The sequence below is a fragment of the Macrobrachium nipponense genome, chromosome 35 (assembly GCF_015104395.2).
Source record: "Macrobrachium nipponense isolate FS-2020 chromosome 35, ASM1510439v2, whole genome shotgun sequence".
In the NCBI taxonomy this organism is placed as follows: Eukaryota; Metazoa; Arthropoda; class Malacostraca; order Decapoda; family Palaemonidae; genus Macrobrachium; species Macrobrachium nipponense.
Genome location: NC_061096.1, coordinates 55,220,290 through 55,232,534, shown reverse-complemented (window position 1 = coordinate 55,232,534; position 12,245 = coordinate 55,220,290). Strand labels below are relative to the sequence as shown.

General features: G+C 36.1%; 1 protein-coding gene across 1 annotated transcript in view; it reads right to left on the bottom strand.

Moving 5' to 3' along the window:
* LOC135208792 (uncharacterized protein DDB_G0290685-like) overlaps nucleotides 1–12,245 on the bottom strand; it is a 196,714-nt gene that overhangs the window by 127,336 nt on the left and 57,133 nt on the right. The window lies entirely within an intron of this gene.

Below are 12,245 nucleotides of genomic sequence, written 5' to 3'. Positions count from 1 at the left end.
GAATATACAAATGATATATATATATATATATATAATATATATATATATATATATATATATATATATATATATAGAGAGAGAGAGAGAGAGAGAGGGAGAGAGAGAGAGAGAAGAGAGAGAGAAGAGACATATATACCAGATTATATATATGTATATATATACATATGTATATATTATATATATATATATATATATATAATACTATAATATATATACATCCTATATGCATATGTATATACACACACACACATATATATATATATATATATACATATGTATATATATACATATATATAAATATGTATATACAATAACTAATAATGAATTGCACATTACTAAGTCCTTCAAAACTCCAATAATAGTCATAATTGCCACCCGACAAGCGTGTATGTTTATCAACCTGTCAATTAATGAGCAAGAACATATCCCTTACCTGTTCCTCGCCATTTCTCCCTCCCGATTTTTTCTATCAATCAATCGAATCTTTCGTATTCGGGCAGGTTACAATTTCCGCTTGCCTATTTCATTCTTGTCACTGGCAGTCACCCCCGAAAGTTACCGATGGTTTGTTGTTGTTTCGCTGTAAGTATTTAAAGTGAATTTTGAATTGACTATACACGTCTCAAATCCAATCATTAATGATTAACAGATAGAAAAACATAAGCTACGTTTCGGTGATGCGGCGAACTTGGAAAAAGTCTAGGTCCTGTTCAGCACCCGGTAAAAAAGTTTTTTCACAACTTCCTTTTCCTCATGAATTATGACAAGGACACACACACTCCCACGCACGCATACACACACGCATCCTCTCTCTCTCTCTCTCTCTCTCTCTCTCTCTCTCTCTCTCTCTTCATGGGTCAAATGAAAGTTCTATGATTATTTTCTTTAACTTTTGGTTTGGCTTATAAAAAAAGCCCCCTTAATGTAATATTTGCATTAGAAAGAAAAGAGAAACTTTTTTTTTTTATTTGTAGTTAAAGATGATATCCATTATCTCTCCCATGTTACTCGCCTACGCATTTGATGGCTTTTAACAGCGTGACTCATTCCGTAAAGCTCAGGTCAGTGTCTAATTGGAGCCGCTCAACTGTGCAACACCTCTGGGTAAGAAGATAAGACAGAGGAGGAGGAGGAGGAGGATGGGGGGAGGAGGAGGATGAGGAGGAGGAGGAGGATGGGAGGAGGAGGAGGAGGAGGGTCATTTGCAAGGCCGTGGAACCTACCAGAACATAAAAGCGAGGCAGCCAAAGTGATTCCACGACAATGGAGGCATTTCGCTCTAACTTTGGTCTCGTTTTTTTCCTCTTTTTTTCTTTTTCTCTGACGGTTTTGTAAGGCACTGAAAGGTCAAGGACAACAGTTGGCGATAGGTCTCTGTTTTATCACTATAACATAAACCCATTACGTCATCAGCAACTTCTTGTCAGTGGTCAATTTTTTTCAGTTACAGGTTTGGTATTTTTATTTTATGTGCAACAACATGTCTAACCATATTTCTTTTAGAGGTTATATACTGATATTGTGTATGGTATATATATATATATATTGTATATATATATATTATATATATATATCATATATATATATATATATATTATATATATAGTAAATATAATATATATATATATATATATATATATATATATAATATATATATATATATATATATATATATATATAGATATACTATATACATATATATCATATATATATATATATATATATATATATAGTAAATATATATATATATATATATATATATATATATCATATATATATATATATATAAAATGTATATATACTATATATATAAACTTTCTGGCCATTACTTACATTCGCAACCTTATTTAAGCTTACATTTAGGTACTCTAAAATTTCTCCTTTGGCAAATTTGTTCAAACTCTGGAGTCTGTAATTTCTTTTCTATAAAATCAGTCATGTCAAATTTCTCTGAAGGGGAGAGAACCTCATCCATCAGTAAAACGATGTATTCAAATGAGATCCCGTCAAGCCACAGAAATCTCATTAAAAACGTCATTATGTAGCATCGAGATAAAATCACCCTGACATCTGAACAATGCATACAACTAAAGCTATGGCGTGCATAGCACAATAGATAAGAAGAAAATATTTTTGAAAAAAAGAATGCAAAATCTTCAATGTAGGTGCCCCAATTCAAAATCAGTTCGCTAACTCGTCCCGAATTCAACATTATTTTCCAAGAAAAGCTCTCACCGCGTCACTTACAATTGTCACAAGTTACGAGCAGTTGCGATATAGCATAAAACATAAATTCATAAACAAATAATTTACCTTATTTCAAACTAAAAGCCACTAGTAATAACCACTGAAGATATAATCATATACAGCAATACGTCACTTATCCTATAATTCTGTATCTGTGGTATCTCTTAATTGCACTCTTTGCATTGCGACGGGGGACTTGCCTATAAAGGTACAAAATTGCTGAGAGTACATATCTGAGCAAACAAATAGAACGTGACTGAATAGAATAGAATATAATTTAGGCCAACGGCGAAGCACTGGGACCTATGAGGTCATTCAGCGATGAAAGGGAAATTGGCAGTAAGAAGGTTTGAAAGATTTTTTGTAATAGGAAGAAACCTCGCAGCTGCACTTTGAAGCAATTGTTAGAGAGGGTGGAAAGTCAGATGGAGAGAATATGAACGGAAGTACAGTAAAAGAGATGCAAAAGGTTGCAGGTAGTGGCCGAATGGACGCTGCAAAGAACCTTAAGTATGTTCCTAGTTGGACAAGTGGTTTTCGCGCTCGGCTACCAATCCGGAATCTGGTGATAGAAATTCATTTCTCGATATAATATGGTTCGGATCCCACAATAAGCTGTAGGTCCCGTTGCTAGGTGACCAATTGGTTCCTAGCCACGTCAAAATATCTAATCCTTCGGGCGTCAGCCCTAGGAGGGCTGTTAATCAGCTCAGTGGTCTGGTAAAACAAAGATATACTTAACTTAAAAAGACCATTAAGTAATGCCCAAAGTTTGCCACGTGAGGTGCATTGACGACATTAACTCCTTGCGGAGAATAGAACTTTGTAAAGAAGCACTGAAGTCCGGTTTCAGACTAACACTGCATAGGCGGAAGAGCCTGGCTATTACCGTGCGCATGCGTTGACGTCACGAGGTGGCTGATTTTACGACATCCAGGTGCTATAGTAGATTCACATCAACCGTGCATTTGATGTCCAGGCCAGTCCCTTACGGCGCTCCTAATTGGCTGTTGATAAGCCAATCACAGGGCTGGAAACTCTCAGTCTCTCGAGAGACTTCACATAGGCAGGATGTATGTTCCACCTCTCCTGAGGGATACTTTAGAAAGACGTATCCCTCAGGAGAGTTGGAACATAGATCCTACCCATGTGAACTCTCGAGAGAAACTGAGAGTTTCCAGCCCGGTCATTGGCTTATCAACAGCCAATCGGGAGTGTCGTAAGGGACTGCCCTAGACTTCAAACGCATGGTTGATGTGAATCTACTGTAGTTGGGAAGGGAAAGGTATAAATAAGTAGTCTCGTGGCTTTGGTGTTTTTGATGAATTGATGTGGACGTTTCTTTGGTTCGTTCACCTTCATCTCATCCGTCTCTCAGTTGCGAGCTGCATGATTTGACTGATACCATAGGCTATAGACAGTGGTTCCCAAATTGGGGGAAATTTGAAGCTACCAGGGGGGAAATAATTACACTGCCTACTAACTAAAAAAAATCTCAGATGGATTTTATAGTATCCTTTTATTTGTTACTAATCGCTCTCTATGGCTATGAGGTTAGTTGTTACTAACCGCTCTCTATCCACTTTACTCCGTAACTATATGTTTATCAGTATATTTGTACATTTGAAAAATAAATTAGTAAATAGTCACAGCGTGTTTTAACTACTCTTTCCCTCATATACATGAAGGGGGAAATCTGGATGGCTGAACTGGGTGTAGCGGGAAATGACAGAAAAAAGTTTGGGAACCACTCTTTAGGCTTCAATCACGGCGAGCCAGCGTTTGCTTTTGCCTTCTGTTTTCTCAGATTTCCAGAGAAATTTAAGATGCTTCGTGCAGGTTCATAGAATGACAAAACTGTTTTCAAAATTTGCATAGAGAGAGCTATCAGTTACACTTAGTGGGGCTCTTTTAACCAGGTATGTATCCACCTTTGCTGAGTGTTTACAACAAGCCCGTTGGGATGACCGTATAAACATAAACAAAAGACTGTAAATGTCATAACGATGACGAACCCCCCCCCCCCCCCCCTCCCCACAAGAAATATGAGATAACGGCCCCTGAAAACCCTTGAGGGTCACTATCCAGGAAAAATCGCTTAGTGGGCTCGGAGATTTAATTTGATTAACTAATAATGAGTCGTATGTGATAAGAAAATGACAATCAAGCTAAAAGTCAGGATGTATAGCACAGTGATCAATCCAGCGTTAATGTATGGATCGGAAACATGGGCTTTACTAAGAAGAAAAGAGGAAGTAAGCTTGAGAGAAAAGAGATAAGAATGCTGAGGTTGATTATGGGAATATCGCTGCTTGAGAGGTTGGAAAAGACGAAATCAGAAGAAGGGCTTAGTAAAGATTACAGAGGCGGTGAGAGAGTCACGATTGAGGTGGTATGAGCATGTGTTGAGGATGGATGACGAGGAGGGAGTGAAGAGAGCTTGGGAGGAACCTGTTAGAAGAAGAGCGAGAGGGAAACAGAGAATTAGATGGCGAGATAAAGTGAGGGAAGATATGGAGAGAAGAGGTTTGGTGGAGGATGATGCCTTTAATATAGGGCAGTGGAGAAGGCGCATCAGGCAACCGACCCCTTAATGTAGGGATAACGATGGGAAAGAAGACAACATTTTTACGATGAATCATTGTTTACGAATATCTGCGACAATTTCCAGTCCACTTTTAGCAATAATGAGGGATGGTTACTTTCGCGAGACAGTGCTATTTACAGGTGCAAGACATCTCTCCTACATGTCCGTGTCTGTCCATATAAGTATAAAGCGTTAATACCTATGACGGTGCATTACGTCATCGCTAACATCGAAAGTTGTCCGACATTTATATTCAGTTTCTAGAAAAAAAAATGCCATTAGGACCTTGATTATAAAGCTCCTTGAAATTTATTTGTAATGAGTCAAAAACAGGTTTGGACTTTCCGCTTTATTTTTAAGACGATGAGTATCTTTGCAGTTTCTGAACATCTCGAGAAGTTTGACATTATATTGAAAAGGAAACATCCCGCATAGTTATTCAGAAAATGGCCCCAGGGATTGAGTGTAATTCCAGAATTCTTGGCTAATAATATGTAAACAAAAATCTGCAAACATAAATTACTCATAAACAAATGAGTAATAACATTGAATACTTACTGATTAAATTTAAACAGAAATGGCCAAATATAACAAAGTTATGCAAGAAAACCAATTCATATTGCCGGCGTATATGCGGCGCCGTGTTGGGGCTATATATATATGATATATTAATATAGATATATAATTAATATATAATATAGTATATTATTAAATATATATATATAGATATTAAGTTATATATATAGAGATAGCGATATATATATATAGAGTGTATTATATACATATGTCGATTATGCATATACTATGTATATAAATTATATATATAATATTTCATATAATTATATATTATATTTATTATATAATATTATATAGTCTATATATTTTTAACAAAATGACTTTAATGAAAAAAAGATAACCTAAAGGATTTGGAAATTAAGAAAAAACTAAATAAATAAAAACAATCAAATAAAATGTATTGGAAAAATAAAAATAATTAAAAATAAATAAATAGGGAAATGAAATAAATGTATTGGAAGAAAAATAAGAATAAAATCAATAAAGTAAAAAGTAATATAACAAAAATGAGAATATACTTATAAATTAATAAATTTGAAAAAAAAAAAAAATATACAATTTTAAGAATTTAAGGATAATGTGTAACTGTGTATGTGTTTTGAGTGCGTTATCTGTTAGCGATTGACATTAGTAAACGGAAAACCATACTTAAAAAGATACATTTTTGCTAACAAGACATTTTCATATTCTTCCACATGGCGACAAGGAAAGACTAGTAAATTATTAAGAAGCTTGGTATTTCAATTGCTCCCCTACTCTTGGTACCATCAAAACTGTCTTTCCTGCCGTCCAGTACTTTTAAAGATGGGTAGTTTTGCTAACTCCCCTCCCTACCTACCATGACTGCTTTACTCCGAGCCGAAAACGGCGACGAGGGAGCCAGGCAGGCCCGGAACCCGTCAGGCCAGACTCAGAGAGCGGACTCATAGAGAGAGACAACCAGAGAGAAGAGAGTCAGAGACCTCAACTCACCTGGGAAGGTTCCTACAACTTTTTGGATTCGTCCGACATTGCCCTGTCTTAGGCCTAAAGGCTTTTATTGGGCCGGGATCCCTGGTCTACAGTCCACCCTCTTGTTACTTAGCATCTGCCAAAATCCCATCTGCAACGCCTCCTTTTGTGCAATGGTTTCGACAGAATGCGGTGAGTACCAAGAATATATAGGGCTTAATTTTTAAGGTTGATTCGATTGCCGAACTCTTCATTTGCCCTTGTGTTGACCTATTTCAAGGTTTTCCTGTCTGTCATTTTTTTGCTTATGAATGATTTTCGTTATAGTTTTTTAGTTGGTCAATAGTGTTTATACATCGATTCTCTTTGTCCTTTCAGGTGATTTAGCTTCTCGGACTAAGACTAACTCTAGCTTATTCATAAAATCTTCACCTTGTTTAACGCTTGGGTAAGAGAAATCGCTCTAATACATTAATGTTTCGAGTGTGGTTATATTTATGACGGATTGGTCTCCCGATATTAACGACCGGAGAACAAATTTTAATATTAAGGTTTAACCGTTCACATTTCAGGGATGGGTGGTTTGCGGCTTTCGGTTGTATCGGCCCTTTTATTTCCATTCCTGATACTATTGCTAAACCCATCCCAGTTGCAGGCCTCAATTGTAAGGTAATTTTCACAGGGTTATTATTTCCTCATGGGGTTATATTTCTTCTACCATAAATGACCATGACTTTTCGATACTAATCTTCCTGAATATTTCTTTACAGACAGCGAGCGAAGCAGAACGAAGGAAACGCCCTACGATCTACGTGAATTGCCTTGTTCTCCTACCAGTTGTTTATAACTACGGTACTACGTTATTTTAAAGGCTTATTTATGTAATAAATATCATATTCAATTACATTTTTCCTTCCAACCTTTATTTCAAACCACAGATTTTTATGGTGTTCTGCTTATGGCGCCCAACGTGGGGCAACACGAAGAAAGGTGCTTAATGATGGTGCAGATGATCCAGTAGAGAATTGACCACGACTGGGGCTCCCAATAGTCTCATATTTCTATTTGTAGGACATTGACATTTTCCTTTCCAGGATATTAACATTTTATTGAAATAAATATAATTTTTCTTTTCAGAAAATTAACATTTTATTGGTTTGCATTTGTATACTTTCGTTATAATGGCTTAATTACAGGTACTGATCGGACAACGAAAAGTCATTCGGAGAAAAGTCACCGAACAATTCAATAGGTCTGACACCTATTCTGCCCTTACACAAGAAGAAAAGTTAGCTATTAAAGGTCTTCTTGTTAATTATAGAAACAAGTTGTCAGAGCTAGATGATCAAATCCTCTTGAAGAAATTTCCTGACATATCTGATGAAGCAGAGTTAGAGCCAGAATTAACAAGTTGCCAGGATTATTTAGACAAAATTGAGCATTGTCTACCATTACTTGAGATTTCAAGGAGTAAGAATGATTCTAATAATATTCCCGACGTGGCCCGCAGTTTACTGAAACAGCCAACAGCTCCTCTTCTAAGCTTTACTAGCAAAGAAGGAGAAGATTTCTTGAAATTTATAGCAGAGTTTGAGGCTACAACTAATGCATTTCAGTATCCAGACCGAGATTTACTTTTATTGCTGAAGCAACAGGTAGACGGTCGAGCAAACAAAAGACTTTATTAAAGTTCTCTGGAAGCTGATAAACAGCGTTATGTAGATGCCAAAGAACTATTGATTTCCGCCTTTGCTTCTAAGGAGGTTTGTAAAAACAATGCAATTAGGAAAATTACGGAGTTAAGTCTAAGAGAGGGTGATGATCCCTTCACATTTCCATCCTCCGATCAGTATGCGAAGCAGTCAAGACTTTTAACATTGGAGCGGATGAATTTGTCAGATATTTTGCTTGGCACGGCTAAATGGTCGCTTCAGCGTCATCTTATAATATTACAGGAAAGACTCATCCTTCCTTAAATGACATTATTTCACATTTCTTTGCAGCTTGCGAAAGGTACGAAAGTGACGGGAAAGGTGTTGAAAGCTTGAAATGTAAAGCTTCACCTGTCAAGACATTAACACTCCCTCTTCGTAAAGAGAGAGCTACCAGCATGGCTGCGGAAGCAGTAACATATGATAAATACAGGTCTTCGCCTCAATGTTCCTTGTGTTCTACGGTTGGAAATACTGATAAATTTCACTTTATTCATAAGTGCCCTAATTTTCTTTCTCCTACAGATAAAGTGCATATATTAAATCTAGAAATGGATGTGTAAAATGCGGCCAGTTTAACCATGTTTCCGGTAAGTGCCATTTTAAATTCAAGAGACGCTGTTCAAATTGTAACAGCTGGCATATGACTTCACTGTGTGATAGGAGTCCGTCACCAGGCAGAAACTCTAACAATATATAATAACGGCAAATCCAAGGTGGAAACTTCTCCTCAAATAAGCAGCGGTGTTGCCCGTCCTTCCTACTTGTCATGGTGATTCCATTTTACCACCTTTTCATTTAAAGTTGGGGGGACTGTTTACAGAGGACTGAAGGACAGTGGTTCGCAGAGCACGTTTGTCACTAAGAATGGCGGAGGAGAATAATCTTAAATCATTAACTCTAAAGTAAAGCTAAGCAGTTAATAGGGTTTAATGGTAAACAAGGAGTATTTTTACTGAAATTGTGAAGTTCCTGTACGATCGGAGATAAATCCTTTATAATTTATTGCTTGGTTGTACAAAATATTAATGTAGCATTGAAATTACCTCTGCTTGGTAGATTAGTTGATAAATTTCAAGCACAAGGTGTTAAACTAGCTGATCAATTCCTTCATAAATTTTCTCATGAAATTGATAATGTTCAGCTCATTTTAGGTACAGACTTCGGCTTATTGTATTGCAGGTACAGATACAGTTTTTGGAGGAATAAATTCATCGAGTATACTGAGTGTCATGCAGGTATTTTGCTGTCGGTAGCATTGATTTAATGATTAAGAATATTGATAATTTAGCTGATACGAGAGTGCAAACCTCGGCTGTTAGTAAACCCATTTGAGTGTAGTTCTGCTATTCATATCCAGAGTAGTTCCTTTTTGCTGAACTCTAAAGTTGATATTTTTGCCGATGATGACATTAATACTAACTTTGAAGTAAACTGTTCATTTTCTGTAATAAATGAAAGAGGTTATGCTTATGGAGAACCACTGCAAACAGGCCACTGATCAACTTCTAGAATCTGAATGTAATTTCATTACTTAAATTACGATCAGAATTTCTACAATGATGAAAGTATTGAACTTAACAACCAGAGTTGGTCGAATAATTTACCATCAAAACCCTTCGTCGTAGGGAGTCTGATGGACGTATTATCGTTCCCTTGTGGAATGGGAAAGTTTCTCATTTACTTTCAAAGAATGAAAATCTATCTAAGTTGATATTAAAGTCTAATCTCAAGAGACTTAAACGACATCCAGAACGTTTTGCAGCTCATTGACCAAACAATTAAGGAGCAATTGAAGGCAGGCATAATTGAACCATTTATGATTTAGAGGTGTTTAAAAGTGAGAATCCTCAACATTCTTTTTTACCACACATGCCTATCTTTAAACTGGATAAGGATAGTACAAATGTAGGATTGTATTTTTGTCTAACCTTAGGGATTCTTCTAATAGTATATCATTGTCACATAACCAGTGCATGTATTCAGGCCTACGTTAAAACCAAAAATTGTCCTCTTCCTTTCTACAGCTTAGATTTGACCAAAAGTTACTCATATTTGACCTTAAGAAAGCCTTTAATATGTTATCCTTAACAGAAACTGATCAGTCTAAGTTGTTATTTTTTTGTTTTTTTGGTACAAAAATGTGAGTCAAGGTGATTTTTCCTTATTGGCTTTTAAGAATGTAAGATTACCTTTTGGCCTTAGATGTAGTCCCTTTTTATTAATGATTTCATTATATTACATACTTCTGTTACAACCTTCAGAGGATTCTCGAATAGCAAATTTAAAGAAATCTATCTATTCCATGATTTATATGGACAATTGGGGCTATTACTGCCAATACTTCAGAGGAGTTAGAGTGGTCGTATAAACAGCTTTCGAATATATTCAATCCCTATAAATTTGACGTTCAGCAGGTTGTAACTAATGACTCAATTTTACAGGATGAAGTGGACCGCGAAGCCGAGGCAGCTACGCCTTTACGTAACAAGTTGTTTGGTTTAAACTGGGACCGATGTTCCGACGAAATTTTCACTAAGCCAATTTTTCTTGATCCCATGCTAATACTAAAGGTCTCTACAAACAATTGCTTCACAGTTTGACCTTTTTGGTTTTAATATGCCATTGTTTAACCGCTGTAGATTGTTCATGCATCAATTACAACGTCAAAAGAATTTACATTGGGATCAACCATTAACGCAAGAATTGCAGAGAGAATGGATTAATATTTTGCAGGCAAACAACAGAGCTCTCCTTTAAAAATTGCTAGATGTGTTGGTCCACGAGATGGCAGTTATGATATTTATATTTTTTCAGATGCAAGTAAGGACTATTTGGTTGTGTACTCTATTTACAGCATATTGAATCCAATCGCTTAAGCTTTATACATGCCAAAAAAAACCGACTTGTAAATAAGCAACCTCAAGAGTAAATCCATGCCCTCTCTGGAACTTAACGCAATACATTTAAGTGTTGAGTGTGCTCTTGATATTTACAAAGATTTGTCTGGATCTGCTGCTTAAAAAACCCTTGCAGGTTAATAATATTTACGTATATACTGATTCCTCTGTGTGCCTTACATTGCTGAACTCTGCTGCTTTGAAATGGAGGACAAATTAAATAAACATTCTCCATTTGTCGTAAACAGACTTCATAATATACAAAGAAGGTGTGAAAAACTGTTCCTATAAAATTTTGCTTTATTTCAGGAAAAAACAATCCTGCGGACATAATCACCAGATGTGTGTCATACAACAGTTGCAAAATTCTTGCTTTTTTTCAGGACCAGATTAATATATAAATGAAGTTCCAGAATTGTCAACTACTATACCAGCATTTGAGATGCCCACTGAGGTTCAAGCAACTCCTTCCACAGCTCGGGTTATTGAAGTTGCTAACAATCTGATTGATATTAATAATTATTCCAATTTCAGGAAACTTGTATGATTTTCGCAGAATTTTCTAGTGGTGCACAAGTGGAAGCTGAAAGCGAAAATTGCTTGCTCACCAGTCGCTAATTACTTTGCCCAGGCTATAAATTACTTGTTAAAACACTGAACAAAGGAAGCATTATCCTGAGGTATTATTCTTACCTACTAGCATGGTCTTAATTCCAGAGAAAAGACATTCCTCCTATTATAACGCAACTTAATTTATTTTTAGATTCACAGGGTCTTCTGAGAGTTAAGAGTAAATTCAAAAAATGGAATTATGGCTTAAGTGGAAATTACCCTTTATTATTGCACCCCAGACAGTCATTGACCAAACTAATTATTTGGGATGCACACCTCAAATTATTACATTCAGGATGTTATTCTGTATTAACGGAGCTCAGAAAGCATTATTACATCCCTAAACATTTCTCAGTTGTGGAAAAGGCTCTTAAACAGTGTGTTCATTGTCGTAGGTTTAATAATCGTTATATAAGGTTAAAATCAAAACTTTTACAGAGACTTCAGAGCAGATCCTCCTACGTTCCTTTTTCTAACATATTTATGGATTATTTAGGACCCTTCAATACGAAGGATGGAAAAGAGACCCGTAAGGTTTGGTTACCTATGTATCACCTGTACTTGGTACTAGGGCAGTTAACCTCAAAATTTGTAGGAGTTTGAATGTTGCAGAATTTTTAAGAGCATTTCAGCTACACTGCTTTGAGTACGGGATTCCTC